Source organism: Macaca fascicularis, chromosome 8, assembly GCF_037993035.2.
Source record: "Macaca fascicularis isolate 582-1 chromosome 8, T2T-MFA8v1.1".
NCBI classification, from domain to species: Eukaryota; Metazoa; Chordata; class Mammalia; order Primates; family Cercopithecidae; genus Macaca; species Macaca fascicularis.
Genome location: NC_088382.1, coordinates 103,531,493 through 103,553,070, shown reverse-complemented (window position 1 = coordinate 103,553,070; position 21,578 = coordinate 103,531,493). Strand labels below are relative to the sequence as shown.

The following is a 21,578-nucleotide window of genomic DNA, read 5'->3' as shown; positions in this document are numbered from 1 at the left end:
AATGTGTCATCTTTGAAGTGCGATTCAAGGAGAACCACAATGATGATAAAAGGACTAAATAATCAAAAAGATGCTTACGAAGAGTATAGGGATTCCTCTATCTGAACTCTGAGGCAGTAATCTAACAGGAGTTCATCTGTCCTGGGTTTCTCCCAATGTAAGCATTTTAAGAAATGATCAAAAAGATTTCCTTGAAAACTTGCCAGACAACAATAGTAAATAACAGGCTTCCATCTCTACCGTACACTTGGACACACTCCTCATGCATGTGGTGAAGCGAGGGCTCTGAGGTCAGACCTGCTCCATCAAATACTTGCTCCACCCCTTGCTACTGTCAAGTCACAGCCTTGCTAAGCCTCAGTTTCCTGCTCTCTATAATGGGAATAATGGTTCTTATTTCACAGGCCTCTTGTAAACAGAAGTTTTATACATGCACTAGCACATGATACTACTTTTTATATTTTAAGTGGTATTATTGCTGTTTCTTCTGGAAGGAGTGCTTCTCTCCTGCCCTCTCTGTCCTCTCCTGTTCACTGGCTACCTACTATCTTTGAGTCTGGAGGATGCTGATTCGTGTGCACTGGTTGGTTCTTTCAGGTTCCTTGAAACAAAGGCATCTACACATGAACAATAAATGTGCTAATCGTCAAAAGGCAGATAATTTATTTTGGTTAGCTGTCACATATTTAAGCAAATTAAAATTTGATATTGCATTACTTCTAGACAAAGTCATGCTGGGAAATAATATAAAGTTTTAGACAAATTACATATTCTATCAACAATGCTGAGGCTGCCCTCTCCTCATGACCTTTAGCAACTCAGCAATGAAAATACTGGAAAGAGGTGAGCTCACCAGTGAGGATGGGTGAGTCCTTCCTGGTTCCAGCTTTGCAAACAAAAGAAGATACATGGCCTCTAGGAGAGCAATCCTAACCTGATCTGGCACACAGGGCTGTGCCTTGAAGCCTGTCTTGCCTGAAATGACTAGCTGAGCGGTTAGAGGTTGAGAGAGAGAAACTGAGAAGGGCTCCTTTATCCTCCTTTACACACTCCCCAGAAACAAATTTTGTAATTAAGTTAAAAGGGAGTGGAGGAGACAGAAGGTTACATCTGCTGCTTAGAAAGTCTAGGGAAAGGTTGAGTTGACCTAACTTTGAAGAGCACTACTTTTAGTCACTAATTCATCCAGCCAATAATTATTGGACACCCAATGTGTGGCAGACAGTGTTCTTGACACTGGAGATAAAACAGGACAAAGATCCTGTTCTCATGGAACTTGCAACCTAGTGGGGAAATGATACAAAAAGAATTCCACAGGAATCCCACAGCAGATGCAGCCCCACAGTGGCAAAGGAATGCTCTGAGGGTGGGCTTGGTGTGTTTTCCACTCTGAGCACCGTGTTTGAGACTCACTCAGAGACAGGTGTGCGTTTTTAATGTTGTTACACTGATTACCAAAGCAGTAACTTCCACTTAAAGCAGAGAGTATTTTTGACCTCTCAAAAATGATTGACATGGCTTTGGAGATCTATTTTTGTTCTGCATTCTCAAGTTCACGTCCTTTGTGGTAGCCAGCAAGGAAAATATCACCCTGCTGCTAGTGTCATAGAATAAGCTCTATGTTATCCGTGATCCTTCGGCCTTAACATGCTGAGAAGCAAAACTTTGATTTACATAATGTCATTTTATGCTTTAAGCCTTGGGGTTACCTACCTAGCATTTTGTTATTTGATGTACTTACCTTTTTATATACATAACTTACCTTTAAAGATACACTTTACCTTTTATGCCTTAAGAAGGCATAAACTTAAGAAGTTTCCACACAAATTTTAATAGGGGTCAGAAAGCTTAGATGAGGCCAAAACCTGGATAATATTATACATGTACTGATAAAGGCATGAGAATGACCTTCAGATGTCTGTAGGCTGGTGGTTTATAAAAGAGGAAGGTTAGTTTTAACCTAACCCAACCTCCACCCCTTGTAAAACACACACACACACACACACACACACATACACACACACACAATAAAAGGACATGTTAGGGTTTGCATTTCAGCTATGGAGAGATATCTAATATCAAGTCAATATTGTTTTTAACTCTGGATGTACTCTATTAAATGAGTAAGAACAAGTCTTCTCTCAAATATCTCATACAGATTATTGATTAATTACAATGAGGAAAAAAATATCTTTACATTGGGACTATCTGACAGGTACCACCATAACCAGTGAGTCTAACCATCAGTAATAAGGGTGATGATTGACTGACATCCTGTTCTTCCCAGTGAGATACAATCGCCTATGTAATCAGCATCACCTAGGTAAAATTCTTACCACAGAATATCTAATCCAAATCTAATTATGAGGAAACAAGCAGACAAATTCATATTGTGGGACATAATGTAGGGCAAATGTCTTGGACCCTTCAAAAATGTCAATATTGTGAAAGACAAAGAAAAAATAGATAAATAAACATAAGGTGGGAGAATGCTCCAAATTAAAAGAGACTAAAGAGACATGATGGCTGGGTGATTGGGTGGTGGGTGTAAAAATGAGGGAAAGGAAAGTAGAGGGGAAGAAATGGAAGAAAGGAAGAAATATCTACAAAGGACATTTAGGGGACAATTGAAGAAATCTGAATATGGTCATTTTATTAGGTAATGATTTTGAATTGGTGTTAAATTTTCTGAATCTGATTGTTATGAGAGTGTCTTTGTCCTTAGGAGATGCATGCTGAAATATTTTAGATATGAAATGTCATGAGACCTGCAACTTTCAAATGGTTCCAGAAAAAAGTAAATACACATGGGAGAAAGTAAAAGAGAGGGAAACAGATATGGCACGATGTGAAACGGTGAATCAGGGTGAAAGGAGTGTTCGTTGACTTATTCTCTGAATTTATCTTAGGTTTTAAATTTTTCCAAATAAAAAGTTGTATGTAGCAGGAGTCAGGAGACAAGAAAAGTCTATTTGAAGGAAATTATTATAGAAATCCAGAACAAAAATAAGAGCTAGAGAAAACATACACAGACAACTGATGCATGAAGCTTCAGAGGAAGAAAGCCCTGGACAAAGGACAGAGCTCTGGAATGGGGATGGCAGGGCCTACACTCGCCAGTCTTCTCTGTCATCACAGGCTGTGTGATCGTGGACATTTGCCTAAGCTCTCTGTCTTCATTTCTTCGGGCTGCCATCACCAAAACAATAGGTATTTATTAGGCCGGGCTCAGTGGCTCACGCCTGTAATCCCAGCACTTTGGGAAGCTGAGGCGGGTGGATCACCTGAGGTCAGAGTCCGAGACCAGCCTGACCAACATGGAGCAACCCTGTCTCTACTAAAAATACAAAAAAAAAAAAAAAAAATAGCCAGGTGTGGTGGCGCATGCCTATAGTCCCAGCTACTTGGGAGACTGAGGCAGGGGAATCGCTTGAACCCGGGAGGCAGAGGTTGCAGTGAGCCGAGATGGCGCCACTGCACTCTAGCCTGGGCAACAAGAGCGAAACTTCATCTCCAGAAAAACAACAACAACAACAACAACAACAACAATAGGTACTTACTGTCTCACAGTTCTGTTGGCCAAAAGCCCAACATGAAGGTGTCCGCTGGCCCTTCCCTCTCTGAAACCTGTAGCACAAGATCCTTCCTTGCCTCTTCCTAGCTGCTGGTAGTTTCCCCGCAATTCTTGGCACGCCCTGGCCTGCAACTGCAATATTCAGCCTCTTTATCTGTCATTACATGGAGTTCTCCCCTCATGTGTTTCTGTTCCAGTATCTCTTCTCCTCTTTTAAGGACACCAGTCCTGTTAGTGCCCACCCTAATGACCTCGTCTTAACCTTGATTACCTCTGCAAAGACACTATTTCCAAAGAAAGTCACATTCATGGGTACTCGGTGTTAGGACTTTAACATATCCTTTTGGAGGGCACAATTCAACCCAGTCCACTCTACACCAATTTCTCCAACTCCCGAACTGGCATGGGGAATCCGTGGTGAACAAAAATGAACGCTGAGGTCCCTTGAGCTGTGAGTCTGAGGTTCTGGGTATCCATCTGTTCTAAGTCCGTACATCTGCCAACCTTGGGCTACTAAGGAGCCCAAGAGAGACTTGATGAGGAGGAGGTTCCAGGTTATTATAGAACAGATAAGCAATGTGGCCTTTGGAAAGCATGATTCATGTGAAGTTCTTGGCATAGCAGGCTGTTCTAGTTTGCTTGTCGCAGTCATCCTTTTTGTCCTCATTTTTATTTGTCTGAATGATTGCTGGTCAAAATGTTTTCTAAGCTGAATTGCCATCCTGTTATCCCATCAAATTACATAAAATGGGATGTTAGTGTTTTAAAAAAATAATTGTTACATCACAGATGATTTCAAATGTTGGACAGGCTGCCAGCTGGAGCAGATTAACAAGGAAAATCGAGACGCCTCTCTTTTTCTTTGTCCTTCAGGCTAAAAAAAGGCAAGATAAGAAGAGAGGACATTCTGTAATGAATAAGGGTGGCTGCACCTTCAAACTATCCTGGGCCCCTCCTGCTGGGTCAGCTCTCAGTATCTGGAGGAGGACACCCTTTGAGGTCCTCGGGGGACTTGCAAGCAGAGCAGGGGGTACAGGGAGAGCATAAATGGAGATGAGACTCTGTTCACAGTCTTTCCTCATAGCCCTGTGTTTTCAAAGAGAAAACTATGTCAAAACCAGGGAAGGCGAGGGGGGAGGTGAAAAAGGACGTTTTCCAAGAGCTCCAGGCCTACAGTCCTTAATGCGACACTACCTGTTGTTTACAAAGATGCGTCTGCCTCCGTCCTGCATTTCCCTCCATGGACACCAGGCATGTAAACCAGAACAGGGTGGTGTCTTATCTGAGAAACCTCTCACTTGGGAGCAGGAAGCAAAAACCTCAGCAAAATGAAATCTTATCCCAAATTAAATACAGCACTGTTTTTCTTGACTTTCAGAAATTATTTAGACAAACAATTTGTAGTTTAATTATAATGTTATTATGAAAACCTGTTCCATCACTTGCTGCCAACACTAGGTAAAAATACTGGGGATTCACAATGTGTCATTATTATTCTAGTCTTTCTTTGCCATTCCTTAAGCAGTGAGAGTTATGGATACGTCAGCATTTCCATTATTACCGCTCATTTTCAAGGCCTCTGTCTTAGTCCTTGAAAATTGCATCATACTGGATAGAAGCCTAGAGGTAATTTCCTTTAATGTTATGGCAGCCGCATTTTTTTATGGTTGTGTGTGACTTCGCAAGTGATCTCAGTATCTTTTTATTTAAAAAATTAATTCATACATAAGTCTCAACTCTTTTTTATGTGTATAGCTCTTATTCAAGATTAGGATATGAATCATGCAAAGTTAAAGTTTACAAACAGTGCACATTTAAGAGAGGTTGTGTACTTGGAGTACTTGGTGGCAACAGAACAAGGCATGGCCAAGAAGTAATAAGATCCCTGTGTAGATAATCAGTCACATATCTGTGGGATTTTAAATGTAAAAGAGAGGAGAAGAGAAGTTCTTAAATTAAATTACATGCATTATACTTATTGCAGACATTGGGATTTTCTCACCAAATCATATAATTTTAGAATCTGAAGAGGACCTTAGGTCTTATCAATCAATTATGGATGCTTATTCCATCAATTCCACATTCCCTCTTCTGCCCACCCAACAGTGTATCATTTATTTGTTTCTGCCTTACAAATCAATCCAGAATGTAGTGGTTTAAAACAACAGTTACTGAGCAGCTCATGATTCCAGGTGTTGGCAGTATGAACTGAGCTTAGCTAGGTGGTTCTTCTGTTGGCACCGCCTGGGCTCACGCATGTGGCTGCAGTCAGCTGGCAGCTCAGCCAGAAACTGATTGATCAGATATGGCCCCACTCACACATCTGGTGGTTGGCTATGGTGCAAAGGCAACTGGGCCTGTGTCTGCAGCATCTAGCAGGTACCTCAGGCTACTGGCTGCTGTCTTCCAAAAGAAGAAAAGAAGGCAGCTCCCATTGTAGAACTGTTTCCAAGACTCTGTGTCACATATGCCAATGTGTCATTGGCCAGAGCAAATCACATGGCCAAGCTCATAAGCAAGGAGGTGAAGATATAAGACTCTCTCTCAGTGGAATGCAGTAATGTAACTTGAAGTCTGCATCCATTTATTTTTATTCAGAAACTAGTGTCCCATCCTGATAGCTTCAGCTGGGATCTCCTTATTATTCAGTCTTGCCTCAAAAGAAACAGAAGGGGAAACACTTATGGGTGGCCTACTTACATGAAGGACCAAAAAGCCTTAGTTCTTGGACTATCTTGCAACTCTCTTCTCTTTCCTTAGAATGAACTCAGAATTCATCCTGAGGAAAGAGAAGAGAGTTGCAAGATAGTTCAAGAAAACTGAGTCAGTGATAAGGCGTGGCTCTGTCAGTACAGCCCTAGTCTGTCCCACAGGTGGCCCCAGGCTTGACCCCATGAACTGTACCCAAGCCTTGAAGAGAAGAGGCTGCAATCGAAAATGCAAAACAGGAGCCCGGGTACAGTGGCTCACACCTATAATCCCAGCACTTTGGGAGGCCGAGGCAGGCGGTCACAAGGTCAGGAGTTCGTCTGGCCAACATAGTGGGATCCCGTCTCTACTAAAGATACAAAAAAATTAGCCAGGCGTGGTGGTGGGCACCTGTAGTCCCAGCTACTCTGGAGGCTGAGACAGGAGAATGGCGTGAATGGCGGGAGGTGGAGCTTGCAGTGAGCCGAGATTGCGCCACTGCACTCTAGCCTGGGTGACAGAGCAAGACTCCATCTCAAAAAAAAAAAAAAAGAAAAATACAAAAAAATTAGCCAGGTGTGGTGGTACGCGCCTGTGGTCCCAGCTACTCAGGAGGCTGAGGCAGGAGAATCCTTGAACCCGGGAGGCGTAGGTTGCAGTGAGCTGAGACCACACCATTGTACTCCAGCCTGGGTGACAGAGACTCCGTCTTAAAAAAAAAAAAAATATATACACACACACACACACACACACACACGTGTGTGTGTATATAAATGTGTGTGTGTGTGTGTGTATATATGTATATGCAAAACAGGGTTTCAGTGAAGTTTCTAGGGAAAACCTGGGGATTTAGAGGACAAAGGGAACATTCCTCATTCAGGTCTTAGAACTCAGAAGGGGCGAAGCAGCTGAGCAGAGGCATGGGCTGAACCAAGCCTAGTTCTGGACCAGAGATGGCATGGGAGAGGAAATCAGCTCCAGGCAGGCATCCAGACCTTTGGCACAGGCCTTGAGGGCATGCCCAGGAGAAACTCACAGCCTCAGCAGGTCAAGGAGCGAGAGAGGATTCATCCTCAGGCGTGCACAAGACATTGTCTAATGCCTCCCAGAATGAAGTGGAGGAAATTGAGGAACTTCAGTTCTGTAGAGCAAGCAAGGCTGGGGCCAGAGAGGTGTTTTTTGATGACCATGATCTTGACTCTGTTTCTAGGTTCTGGCTGTTATCCCTTGAAGAACAGGGATTAGAGTTGTTCCCTATAGATAAATGGTACTTTTTTAAGGTTTGAGCCAGGTCTCAAACTCCTGACTCTAGGCAAAACTGTATATTGTAGTTTGGCTTTGATATGTCTTAGCCTCCCACATAGATTCTGTCTTTCTCTTTCTTGTCCGTATCTCCTGTATATTTTATTTACTGTCACGAAAGACTCTGCTTTCCTTTATTTGACAAGTAAGTCCCCCCAGGTTTAAATTACTTCCCTGACATGGGCATATTTGCATATTGATAGGAGATTTGTGATGACCTAAACTCCCTCTAGGTCTAAAGAAATAAATGCTTAGTAGAAACCTTCTGTTGTGACTGGTAGGAGAAGGAGGTGAGGGGGGATGCTGAGCAGAGAAGCCTTCTGGAGTCCCTCAAATAGCACTGCATGGGTAGCTGTAGTCTCAAGGCTGTCTCTGCCTCCAGAAACCGTGAGAACCAAAGGAAGTGCGAAGAGGAGGATGTACCGATTTTGGAAGATGAAAGAAGCTAATGAACTTATATCCAATATAAGTTATGAAAATTTTCAGAAACACAGGGTTTCAGTAGAATAAAATATGGAAGAATTTAACACTAAACATTCATATACCCACCACCTAGATTCTATCATAGCTTGTTACCATACTTGCTTTATCACATATTTACCTAACTATTCATCCCTATCCATCCATCAATCCATCTAATTTATTGATACATTTCAAAATGAGTTGCAGACATCACTTCTCCCTAAATAGTTCAGCATACATTTCATTAGAGTTTAATTTTATTTATAGTTATTGTTAAGGAATGCATAATGATATGTACAAATTTTAAGTGAACATTCTCTTTTTGACAAATCCATACACTTATGTAACTGAGATCCCTATCAAAATAACAATGATCACCCCAAAATGTCTCATGACCTGTCTCGGTCAATCTCCATTCTAACTACCCCAGAAAGAACCACTGTTCGGGCTGGGCGCAGTGGCTCACGCCTGTAATCCCAGCACTTTGGGAGGCCGAGGCAGGCGGATCACCTGAGGTCAGAAGTTCGAGACCATCCTGGCCAACATGGTGAATCCCCATCTCGACTAAAAATACAAAAAAGTTACCTAGGCATGGTGACACGTGCCTGTAGTCCCAGCTACTCAGGCGGCTGAGGCAAGAGAATTGCTTGAACCCGGGAGGCGGAGGTTGCAGTGAGCCAAGACGGCGCCATTGCACTCCAGCCTGGGAGACAGAGTGAGATTTCATCTGAAAAAAAAGAACCACTGTTCTAATTTTATTCACTATGGATTAGTTTTGCCTGTTCTAGAACTTCATATAGTTGGAATCATACAGTGCAGACTCTACTCATTATGCAAAACTTCTTTCACATTGCACAATTTAGACATTTGTTTATGTTATTGCATATGTCTCTGGTTTGCTCCCTTTTTGTTGCTAAACTGCATTCCAATTGTTAAAGTTACTACAGTTGGTATATCTGTTTTCCCACTGACAATATCTGGGCTATCTCTACATTTTGGCTATTATGAATAAAGCTGCTATGAATATTCTTATATAAGTCTTTTGTGGACATATGTTGTTATTTTCTTGGGTAAATACCTAGTAATAGAATTGTTGGATCATACGGTAGCTGTATCTTTAATTTTAAAAGAAACTGCCAGGCCTTTTTCAAAAGTGACTGTATCATGTTACCCAACCAACAACGTATGGACATTCCAGTGGCTCTATATCCTCCTCCACATTTAGTATTGGCAGTTTGTCTTATTTTAGTCATTTTGGTAGATGAATAATGTAAAAAGTAACGAACACTTAAAAATCAATTTTAAGAAAACCTTAGGAGGACAATGAAATAAACCATTATTTTTTTGTTGTTGTTTTTCTGATTTGATTTTTTTTTTTTTTTTTGGCAGAGACAGAGATCTTGCGATGTTGTCCAGGCTGGTCTTAAACTCCTGGTCTCTAGCATATGTGATTAAGATGGAGAGTATCCCAAAGAGTAATCAAAGGAAAACGCATGAGGGTAGACTAATGCTTTACTGAGAAACCTGCTCCTTTACTTTTGTTGGGCAGTCACACCTGTTTTACCAACAATTTGTGAGGCTGAGGTGGGCAGATCACTTGAGTCCAGGAGTTCAAGACCAGCCTGGCCATCATGGCGAAACCCTGTCTCTGCAAAAAATGCAAAAATTGGCCAGGCCTGGTGGTATGCACCTGTAGTTCCAGCTACTTGGGAGGCTGAGGCAGGAGAATTGCTTGGGCCCAGGAGGTCAAGGCTGCAGTGAGCCAAGATGACACCACTGCACTCCAGCCTGGATGACAGTGAGATTGTTTAGTTAAAAAAAAAAAAAAAAAAAAAAAAAAAAGCTACTTTGTCTTAGATCACTGTGGTTGAGACATAAGAGAAATTGTAGGATCACAAGAATTTGGAGAGGAGAATGTTCCCATGTGCCCCTAGAATCTCAATATTCAGAATCACTAGAGAAATCAAGCTGCTTTAGCAATAGCATTGGTGAGTTGTCAGAAAATTCATGAGTGGGATGTGTGTGTGTGTGTGTCTGTGTGTGTGTATCTAAAATGGGGGTAACAAAAAGCAGAAAGAAGAAGTCTCAAAACAAAGTATGATATATAACATTTATTGATATGTGTTTATACATACTCTATCTTGTAGAGGCAAGATTGGATGACTTAAATGGATGCATGCAATATAACTAGAAAGCATAACTTTAAGGGTAAAACAATTTTTCCATGAGTTTTTTTTTAATGCAGCACTATATTAACAGCTTTGCACTTGTAGGGACAGTTGGATGACACATCCTTCTACCTACATAAAAGAAGCAGGTGTCTGTTGTGTAAATTGGGTCCCTTCTGAGTCACCACCTGGTATGCAGCCATTGAGTTCTACAAGCTCACCTAGTTTGGGTTAAGAAATAGGCTTTATTGGGGAAAGGGTAAACCTATAAAGTAAGTTACAGTGAGTGCTCTGCAAGACATGTAGTGTGAGTCCATATTCTAACAGAGGAAAAATATCCCCCCAATTCTACCTTTTCTATAAAGCCAGCTTGAGAAAGCTGCCTTGTCAGTGAAGGGATACCTAGGCAGCTTGGTCCAGGCAGTCTAGATTTGGGGGCTTGGCTGCTTACAGGAGTAGCTAGGAAATCCAGCTGCCTAGCATCTGGGGACCTCGGGATCCATAGGATGCTACGGTCCTGCAGTGAGGAGGACACCACCCGTCCTTTGGAATATTGTACTTGAGTGCAGCCCCTTCTGCTGGGAGAAAAAGGTCTTGCATCCTTTCTAGCTTGTTGTACTGGTAATCGGAGAGAGCTGCCAGGGTTATTTTCAGGCTATTTTGCTCATCACACTATACTTAGTGAGAAGTCTGCAGCTAGGAAGCCTAAAACTTGCTACGTGGCCTTAGGAGAGTTATTTTACTTCTCTGACCCTAGTTAGAAGTTGTAGTACTTACCCTACTTTGTAGATTGTTATGGAATCAAATGAAAGTGACCAATAGCCAAACAACTAAAACGGGAGGCTGGCAGTACAGTCAGCAACATTTTTCAGCACTCTGCTTTTGGAGTTAAACAGTAAATCATAGCCAAAGAAACAAATGTTGATCATGTGCCCAAAATGTGCACCTTCCAAAATATAAGCCAGTAGCCAATAAAAATTCAGCCCATTATTCCAAACCTCCTAATCCTACAGCCCATTATAATGAAAAATTGATGCTCACAGTTTAGTGAACTGAGGTTATTTCAACATCCCCAGTTATCAAAAAGGCAGAATGTGGACCACCACACATGAAAGGAAGATTAGCCAAACATTTGAACCAAAAAAACAAACAAACAAAAAAGGATGCTTTTGACAGGTATTTTTGGTTGACCACCCACCCACCAGCCAGCCCCCTTTCTTGTTGCTAATAGAACTCGAATTTTGCTTAATCTTCATGGGTTTAGGACAAGGCCACGCTGAGCCTAAGGAATAATTATTGGTTATTCTAAGCCAATCACGGCTTGTGATGTGATTATGGCCAAAGAGACCTGAGAGGTCTATGGGGACTTGTAGGGGAAGGGTCTCCTTGTTCTTGACAGAGGATGACTGCATAAATGCCTTGAGACTTGCTGTGTGATGAGAGGATACCTGGGCTTGTGCCACATTTTGGCAGCTCAGGAAGCTGCTGCTGCTACTGAAGCCAACTTTCTGAGGATGTTACAGTAAAAAGATACAAATAATTTGGATCTAGGTGATATCACTGAACTGCTGAAACTCTGACACCACCCAACTCTGGGCTCACCATTATGTGGAATAATAATCCTTATTTTTTTAAGTCAGTTGAGTCAGGGTCTCTCTTACTTGTAGCCAAATATATTTCTAAGTGATGCATTGGTTCAGGCTTGCTTACTTTTTAACCAGGTAATGTGAGTAAAATACTTTGTTCTAGTTAAATAAAGGCTTTATTGTAGTAGATATGAAAGAATCTTTTTAAAAGTTAAAGAAGTACTCTAAGATTTAATTTGCTATGATTATCTTTTTGAAAGTCTGGCTCTTGATATATTGCCTTTTTTGGAAATTATTTTTAAGCACTTCTTTTTGCAATATATTGCCAAATTAATTGTTTGGTGAGCAACAGAAAAATATTAAACATAGATTAAATTGGAGCATTTTGCTAGAATCTAACTCAGTTGTGCTGCAGTAGAAGAATATTCAATTATGCATGTTCAGAATTCTTGAGATATCCCCCTATGCAAATGGGTGTAGTGCAGCCTAAGCTCATTGAAAGGAAACCCAAAGTGAAGGTCATCTGTGTTGTATTTCATTTATTTCTTCTAGTTTAGAGGTGGCCTCAAAAGCACATCTAGGAGGTATGCGTAAACGGTTTCCCACAAGCGCTAAGACAGGAAACAATGCAGTCCCCTGCTAGATTAAGGGGAAAGCCAAAGGCAGAAGGGGCCTGTGTCCCATTTACAGTCTGGAAATCTGAGAGGAGCCCTCCTCACCCGGGAAGGCTGCAAAAGAGCAGAAAGGGCAATGTGGCATGGTCAGGCAGAGAAAGCGCGTGGTGTGCAGGTGGTCCAGATATTGCTATCTGTCCTGCTGGGACTACATGAAAGTCCGAGTGGGTAAGAAGTGATTTGGGATGAGGAGAGGCTCAGTAAATAGGTAGATGATATTGGTGCATGTTCAACGGCTAGATGGGAACAGCTGTATCACCACCGACCCACTGGTCTATTCACATAGACCAGTGAATCCCTCTTCTATGGATGGGTTGGGCTTCTCTAATACCTCACGAGCCAAGACTATGTCATTCCATTTGTGCATTGCTGCCCAAAACAAATTGAGAGGTTACTAAGAGAGGTGGAGGGGAGGGATATCAGAGGGCAACCCACCACCATGACATCAACACAAGCTTCCTGTGCTTCCAGAGTAAAGAAGCAGGGAAGGAGGAAGGGCCAGGGGAGTAGGAAGAATCTTGAAAGACGCTTTTCCCCAAATATAGTTCTGCTTTAACTAGGACAGCGACTGAAACAATCACAGTTGAATGGTACTGGGGAAAAACAAAAACACTAGTTTAGAATGATAATAGCAGAAAGAGATAGGCTTAGTAGTCTACCTTAGACCTGCATTGTGCATTCAGGTGGTCACTAGCCACATGTGGCCATTGAGTACTTGAAATGTGTCTAGTGCAATTTAAATTTTATTTCATTTTAATTAAAACAAAAATTTAAACACTGACACTTGATTCCGTTACTGGAAAACTTTGAAGCCTGCTTGAGACAACTTAGGCTTGTGAGTCTACTTTTTTCATTGTAAATTTTATGAAATCTAAGTACAATATTTCAAAAGAAAATGTAGCATTCAGATTGAGATGTGCTGGAAGTATAAAATATACACAGAATTTCAAAGACTTAGCATGGGAAAAATGTAAATTATCTCATTAATAACTTTTTATATCAATTACATGTTAAAATGATACAGGTTGAGTATTCCTTATTTTAAAGGGACACTTTAGAAACACTCCAAAAGTGTTTCAGGTTTTGAATTTTCTCTGATTTTGGAATATTTACATTACCAGCTGAGCATCCCTAATCTGAAAACACACAACCCAAAATGCTCCATTGAGCATTTTGGATTTTCAGATTAGGGATAGTCAACCTGTAATATTTTAGATACATTGGTTTTAATAAAACCTAAGATATAATTCATATAATATAAAATTTCACATTATATTAAAATCACCCTTTAAAAATGTTAAATGCAGTGGTTTTTAGTATATTCACAAAGCTGTGAAACTCTTACCACTGTGGAATGCCAGGACATTTCTGTTTTGTTTTGTTCCCCGCATCCCCCGGCCCTGTCCCCGAGATGGAGTCTGGCTCTGCCACCCAGGCTGGAGTGCAGTGTGAGATCTCGGCTCACTGCAACCTCTGCCTCCCGGACTCATGCGATTCTCTTGCCCCAGACTCCCAAGTAGCTGGGATTACAGGCACATGCCACCACTCCCGGGAATTTTTGTGTTTTTAGTAGAGATGGGGTTTCACCATGTTGGCCAGGCTGGTCTCAAACTGCTGACCTCGTGATCTGCCTGCCTTGGCCTCCCAATGTGTTGAGATTACAGGCGTGAGCCACCGGGCTCAGCCTCCAGGACATTTCTACCGCTCTAAAAAGAAACCCCATTGCAGGTTAGCAGTTACTCCCCGTTTGAGCCTCCCCTCAAACACTGGCAACCACTAGTCTACTTTCTGTCTCTATAGATTTCCCTATTTTGGATATTTCATATAAATAGAATCATACAATATGTGGACTGTTGTGTCTGGCTTATTTCCATGAACATAATGTTTTCAAGATTTTTCCATGTTGTAATATGTATTAGTACTTCATTCTTTTTCTAGCTGAATAATATTTCCTTTCATGGATATACCATATTTTATTTATCAGTTCATCAGTTAACATTTGGGTTGTTTCTACTTATTCACTACCATGAGTAATGCTGCTATGAATTAGTGTACCAGTAGTTGTTTTTTTTTTTTTTTTTTTTTTTTGAGATAGGGTCTCTTTCTGTTTCCAGGCTAGAGTACAATGGCGCAATCTCGGCTCACTGCAACCTCTGCCTCCCGGGCTCAAGTGATTCTCCTGCCTCAGCCTCTTGAGTTGCTGAGTTGCTGGGATTACAGGAACACGCCACTGCACCCGGCTAATTTTTGTATTTTTGATAGAGATGGGGTTTTGCCATGTTGCCCAGGCTGGTCTTGAACTCCTGACCTCAGGTGATCCACCCAGCTTGACCTCCCAAAGTGCTGGGATTACAGGCGTGAGCCACCACGCCTGGCCAAGTATACAAGTTTTTGTATGTACATATGTTTTCAATTTTCTTGGGTATAAACTTAGGAGTGGAATTGCTGGAATATATGATAACTCTATGTTTCACTTTTTGAGGAACTACCAAATCATTTTCCACAGCATTTTACATTCCCACCACCAATGTGTAAGGATTCCAATTTCTCTACATCCTCATCAACAATTGTGATTTTCTGTCTTTTTCTGTTTTTAAATTATAGCCATCCTAATGCGTATAAAGTGGTAGCTCACATGGTTTTTGACTTGCATTTCCCTAATGACTCATGACATGGAACACCCTTTCACGTGAGTATTGGCCATTGGTATATCTTCTTTAGAGAAGTGTCTCAAATCCTTTGCCCATTTTAAAAATTGAGTTGTCTTTTTATTGTTTATTTGTAAGTGTTCCTTATATATTCTGGATACAAATACTTTTTTCTGTGGGTTGCAGTGAGCCGAGATCATGCCACTGCACTCCAGCTTGGTGACAGAGCAAGACTCTGTCTCAAAAAAAACCAAAAAACAAAAAACAAAAAAAACCCACAAACAAACAAACAAACAAAAAACCCCTGAGAACCTGATCCTCTACTATGGTGAATGTGTTTGCTTGTCTGTTTCCCATAAAACATTTACAAGTCCTTGAGAGGAGAGTTTGTGCCTCATTGTCTCAAATCCCAAGTGCCCAGAATGGTAGCTGGTACATGGTAAGTGGCTAATACATTTTTATAGACTTTATAGCTATGATCCCAATATTGTCGCTGGCTTATTTCAGATCTGTCCAATAGAAAAGTATTTTCTGTGGGTTGTCTTTTCACTTTCTTGACAGTATCCTTTAGCATATAAACGTTTTAAATTTTGATGAAATCCGATTTATTTTTCCTTCTGTTTTTTATGCTTTTAGTGTCATCTCAAATAACCTGTTGCTTCATCCATGGTCATGAAAATTTACACCCATTTTTCCTCCTAAGTGTTTTATAGTATTGGCTCTTACATTTAGGTCTTTGAACTGTTACAAGCTAATATTTTTAAATATGGTATGAGGTAAGAATGCAATATAAAAAATATTCCCCAAATTACTTTTACTTCATCTTTTAACTTTTTTTAATGTGGCTACTACAAAATTGAAAATTATACATTTCAATATAGCTCAATTACTTTTCTATTGGACAGATCTGAAATAGGCCAGCGACAATATTGGCATCATAGCTATAAAGTCTATAAAAATGTATTAACCACTTACCATGTGCCAGCTACCATTCTGGGCACTTGGGATTTGAGACAATGAGGCAAACTCTCCTCTCAAGGACTTGCAAATGTTTTATGGGAAACAGACAAGCAAACACATTCACCATAGTAGAGGATAAGGTTCTCAGGGGTTTTTGTGTGTGTTTGTGTGGTTTTGTTTTTTTTTTGGTTTTTTGGGTTTTTTTTTTTTGAGACAGGGTCTTGCTCTGTTGCCAGGCTGGAGTGCAGTGGCATGATCTCAGCTCACTGCAACCTCCACCTCGCAGGTTCAAGCAATTCTCCTGCCTCAGCTGGGATTACAGGCATGTGCCACACACCCGGCTAATTTTTTTTTTTTTTTTTTTTTTGTATTTTTAGTAGAGACAGGGTTTTGCCATGTTGGCCAGACTGGTCTCGAACTTCTGACCTCAGGTGATCCGCCCACCTTGGACCCCCAAAGTTGCTGGGATTACAGGCGTGAGCCACCACGCCTGGCCCAGAAACTCAATCTTATCAGTCTCATAGGAAAGCACACCCTTGAAGACCAACTCACACTTACCATCTTCATGAGAGACTGATGTTTTAAATAACCACAATGCCACCATTTATCAGTTGGCAATGAGATCTGTAATAACAACAATCATTGTTTATTGAGCATCTACTACTTGCAGGCACTCTTCCAGGTGTCTACATGCATTTCGTCATTTGATTCTTACAATGACCCTTTGAGAGGGTACGATTAACTTCCCTATTTTACAGACAGGGAAATTGAGTTGCAGAGCTTTGAAATAACTTGTCCAAAGCCACACAGCTGGAAAGTTTCAAACTCAAGCGTGTTGGCCCGTGCTCTTTACTGCCACACTCTACTGCCTTTTGCCAAATGTGCTGGACATTCATGTTGGCTGCTCAGGGGTTTCTGTTCCTCTGTAGGAGGATCTATATAAAAAGGAGAATTATAATCAATAGATGGTTTGGTGAGTATTAAGTCAGAGCAAGGAGAGTCAGTGATATAAATTAAAAGGCTAATGACATAAAGACCCACACTTAGGTCAAAATACACGCACTTCAGGAATGAGACGGTTGAATTTGGGGGTCATGGGGCCCCTTCTCCTGGAGCTGCCAACTTCTTCATCTCTGCGCTTGTATTTATTTCCTTTTTAATTGTTTCTGCAATGGCAGTTCCCCTTCCACGATACATTTCTTCTTTTGACAGTGCAATACCTACAGTCATGTTCTTGCTCTTCCTGTTTTGGGCCTAGGAAATATTTTGTGTTCAAGTTGACTGTGATTTACTGTACTCCTCCACTGGGTGCTGGCTTGATTAGTCAACATAGCAGAGCTCTGACTGGACCCTCTTAATCTCCCCATCCCTTCTCATATCTAACCTATGTCCTGAGAATTTTATACCACCACTACCATCTCTGTCATAGTAACTCAGACTGACCTGGATTAAAATGTTAGATTTAATCTGGACACAGTGGCTCATGCCTATAATCCCAGTGCTTTGGGAGGCTGAGGTCAGGAGTTTGAGACCAGCCTGGACAACATAGCAAGACCCCATCTCTAAAAAAACTTTAAAAATTAGCTGGACATGGTGGCATATGCCTGTAGTCCTAGCTAATCTGTAGGCTGAGGTGGGAAGATTGCTTGAGCCCAGGATTTCAAGGCTACAGTGAATCCCATCTCTTTAAAAAAAAAAAAAAAAAAAAAAAAAAAAAAAAAAAAAGAATGTATAGACCTTCTTGGTTTTCCTGCCTGAAACGTTCTTCTCTCCTGTCCAGCCTCCACACACATGCTGCCACCCAAAATAGCTTCAATCTTGACCTACCTTTTAGGTGGTTCTATTTTTAACTTCAAAATAAAGCCCACGCTGCTTACCATGGCATTCTACGCTTTTCACGTTCTGGCCCACCATGAATCCTATGTACTTCAGCCCCTCTGCCTTTGTTCATGCTAGTCTCACCACCTAGAAATGCCTTTTCCTACCTTCTCTACCTATGTCCCTTCCTCAAAAACTGACTCTAATAAGGCCACCTACTCTTATATGGCCTTCTCCATTGCTACCCCATCCCCTACCCTGTGTCAGAATTACTCTTTCTCTCCTCAAACGTGTCCCATAATCTAGCAGGAAATAATCTAGCTTGAGTTGTGATCAGTACAGTAGTGGTGGAAAAAACATGGGCTCTGGAGACCTGCCTCCGGGGGGGGGTCCCAGGACCCTGACTGCCTACTTGGATACCTTTATCCCACTATTCCGTAATTATCTGTTTACCTGCCTGTTTCTCCTTTTGTCTGGGCCCCATCTGCAGGGCATTGTCTGATCACCTGGTCTTCTCAGTCCCCAGCAAAGTTCACCGCCCCTGAAGCACCCTGCTGCTGGTCTCCTGAAGGAGTCAGAGTGGACCACTGAATCCCAGCTGCTCTTCTTTCCAACGACGTGACCTTGGGAAAGTTACATAACCTGTCCGTGGCTTTGTTTTCTTCCTTATAAATTGGGGTAATAACACCTACGTGTAAAGGTTACTCAGGTAATGTATGTTTAAAAGGAAAAAAATGTAAAAGGAGGAAGTGAAAATGAGGCAGTTCGTGTCCTGTGAATGGTGAGGAACCAGTCACAACATACTGATCATATTAATAGCTAGAACCCTCTCTGTAGCTGCCCCTGCCAAGTGTTTTATACCATTATCTCACTCACTTCTCCCAGCACTTTGAGGAAGAGACTGTTGCACCCATCATATCATCAAACCAATCGCTATACCCATCAGACAGATAAGAAAACTGAGACTCAGGAAGTGAAGTACTGGTCCGAGTGACAGAGCTGGAATTCAGAGCAAGCCTTCGAGGCTAAGCACTGGCATCTCTGTACCCATCTTGGGGGAGAGCTGGTAGCTGGCTCCAGAGAAGCATCCAGCGGAAGACCTGGTCTTGGCTGTCCTCGTTTGACACCTACTCTGAATAGCCTGGAAGAGTGCAGGCACAGTGGGTACTGCAAAGGCCGGAGGAGGAAACCAGCACAGACATCCGAAAAAGCTGGTTCAGAGCAGGAGAGAGGAAATGGGATTCAATTTGTGGAAGTACAGACCAAGCTAGCCACACAGAACTAATCCACAGCAAGGATAGAGAGGTCAGGAGAGAAAAAAAAGAGAAGAGCTGGGAGTTGGAAGCATCAAGGCGGGGTGGCGGGCTGTAACTGAGATGCTGCTCTGTGACGTGACGAGGCCGGGAGGCCACAGCTGCTCTGGGCAGCACTCACAGAGCTGTTGCAGCTCAGAGAGGTCTTGCTCTCCTCTTCACGCGCACAGTGGGGAGGCCGCATTCGAGGCTCAGAGCATGTGCGTGCGTGCATATGACACACACACATGCTTTCATACTGAGCCCCAGGAAACCCCCCATGAATCTTTTTTTTAACTTTCCTCCTTTCTAAGTTTGACCTATATATTTCCAGATGCCTCTAAGAGAAATTGTGGGGCTATTGCATTTATCGAATATGGAGTATAGATCAGAGCGGATGTGGAGGCAGCAAGGAACGGAAAAAAGTAGCACTCAGCCACGCTGATGAACTAGTCCCAAGTTCCAGATCTCTCTTTAGCCTGAAGCTCTGTTCCTTCCCGTCCATACAGAAGGCAATGTTGCCTACAGGCAAGAGCCTGGGTTTATGTACGGCTCCTGCTTTTACTACCTATGTGAACTTAATTAATCTACCTTATCTGGTTCAACGTCCTCAACTTTGAAGTGAGAACAGTAGTAACACCTACCTCCTGGGGTTTCTGAGAAGATGAAAGACGAAAGTGCTGCTCCTGTGCAAAGTGGGTCCTTGGTAAGAGGAGATCATTATTGCCTTTAAATCTGTCCAAGGGTTTAATAGGAGTGCATTCACAATTTGTCTGTAGGCCTTTTATTCAGATGCCGTTAGATTTTGCTAAATCAGACATTGTACAGATTGACAGATTGAAATCCATAGTGAAAAAAAGCTACTTTGAGGTCTTTCTTGTGAAGCTGAAATAAAGCAATCCTAACCTTTGGGAAACTGGTTAAATGGGTTCACAGTAGAGCATTTCTATGTACTTCTGGGGCATTTCAGGCCTGGCAGCATCAGGAAGGTTCTCACACGTGGCACAGCCAGCAAAGCTATGTGGGGATTCTGTCTTTCTCAAACCTCACCACCTGCCATGTCTCCTAAGGCTTCGTAGGATATTTAAACACGACACAGCTCTCTCTCCCAGCACACAGATTATAGTTGTAGGTCTTCCCGTGACAAGGTGAGGCGGAAATCAAGTGAGGGTTTCTGGGAGTTTTATCTTTCCCTTGATTTGGGGAGCACGGTGCCTGCTGGGAGTAGAAGGACGGATTTGGACCCTCTCAGCTGGCTGATTCCTGGGAGGGGAAAAGGACATCTCTGGCATTCTAGCCAGAAGGGCGCTCTGGATCATCCAGTTCAGCTTCCAGAAGGTTCGAGAACTAGCATTGTGTGTTTGTGGTCCCTTGTCAGAGTAAGTGATAGGAGAGCCTATTCAACACCCCCAAGACTCCTCAGTGAGTGCACTCCCACTACACCATCCTGAGTGAACAGGATGCCTCCTGGAACGTGGGGGAGAGAAGCCACAGGGGATTCTTTTTCAAACCCGAGCAAGGAAAATCAGAGAGAAGCAAGGCAAATGCCATTATCTTCTCTCTGCAGAACTGACTAAGCAAAATTATGAATAGTCCAAGAATGATTTTTGTTCCGATTGTTGAATTTGAATCTGTTGTTCTAGCATTTGATTTATTCAATTAATAAAATATTTACATGCTCTGTTTTTTTTCTTTACAATAAACAGATATGTTTCTCCTTAAAATGTCTTAAAAAACTGTGCTTTTGAATTGAGTGTTGCCCTTGATAGGTGATTTTCTAATGCATATTTGGACGTCTATAACTTAACAGCCCTTTTAAAAATGTTTATTAATAAGGATTATATGGAGCCTGTTGATACAGAATGAGGGTGACATCTCCTCTCTCCTTAGCCTTTCTGCTTATTTGACCAGTCTACTGCCCTCACAGACCCTTCTTTGAAATTTTTTCTTTGCTTAGTGTTATATGATGGAGATGCTGAGACATTTTGCCAGTTTCCAGGGAAACCAGTGGAGAAGGCTGAGTTGCTGCTATTCAGACATGGTGTTAGGAGGTGTGTAGGTGCCCCACATAGCCAGTAAGCCCAGCATCTCTGGCTTAGCACGAGCTGTGCAACCCCAGGCAAGTCACCAACCTCTCTGAAGATCCATTTCCTTATTGAAGCAATGGGGATATTCATAGCTGCCCTCCCTATCTTACACAGTTGTTGTGGGGATGGAATGACATAATGTATGACAAAGGAATTTGTAGAGGCAACAAACTATGCAGATGCAAGGGCTAATTATTATGCTGTTATGGTTGCCTGCTCTTAACTGGAGCCAGTCTGGGGAATTCTATCTCCCCAGGTGAAAACGTCGTTGTTGTCAAATTAAAATGGTTAAATTCCATCAAGGTCTATGGGACAAAAC

General features: G+C 42.0%; 1 protein-coding gene across 2 annotated transcripts in view; it reads left to right on the top strand.

Annotated features, from left to right (window-relative positions):
* LOC135964775 (uncharacterized) overlaps positions 1 to 20,896 on the top strand; it is a 34,953-nt gene extending 14,057 nt beyond the window's left edge. For both annotated transcript variants that reach the window (XM_073999085.1, XM_073999083.1), the window contains one exon: positions 18,371 to 20,896. The gene's annotated coding sequence lies outside the window, so the exon portion shown is untranslated. The remainder of the gene's footprint in view (positions 1 to 18,370) is intronic.
* Positions 20,897 to 21,578: the final 682 nt, after the last annotated feature.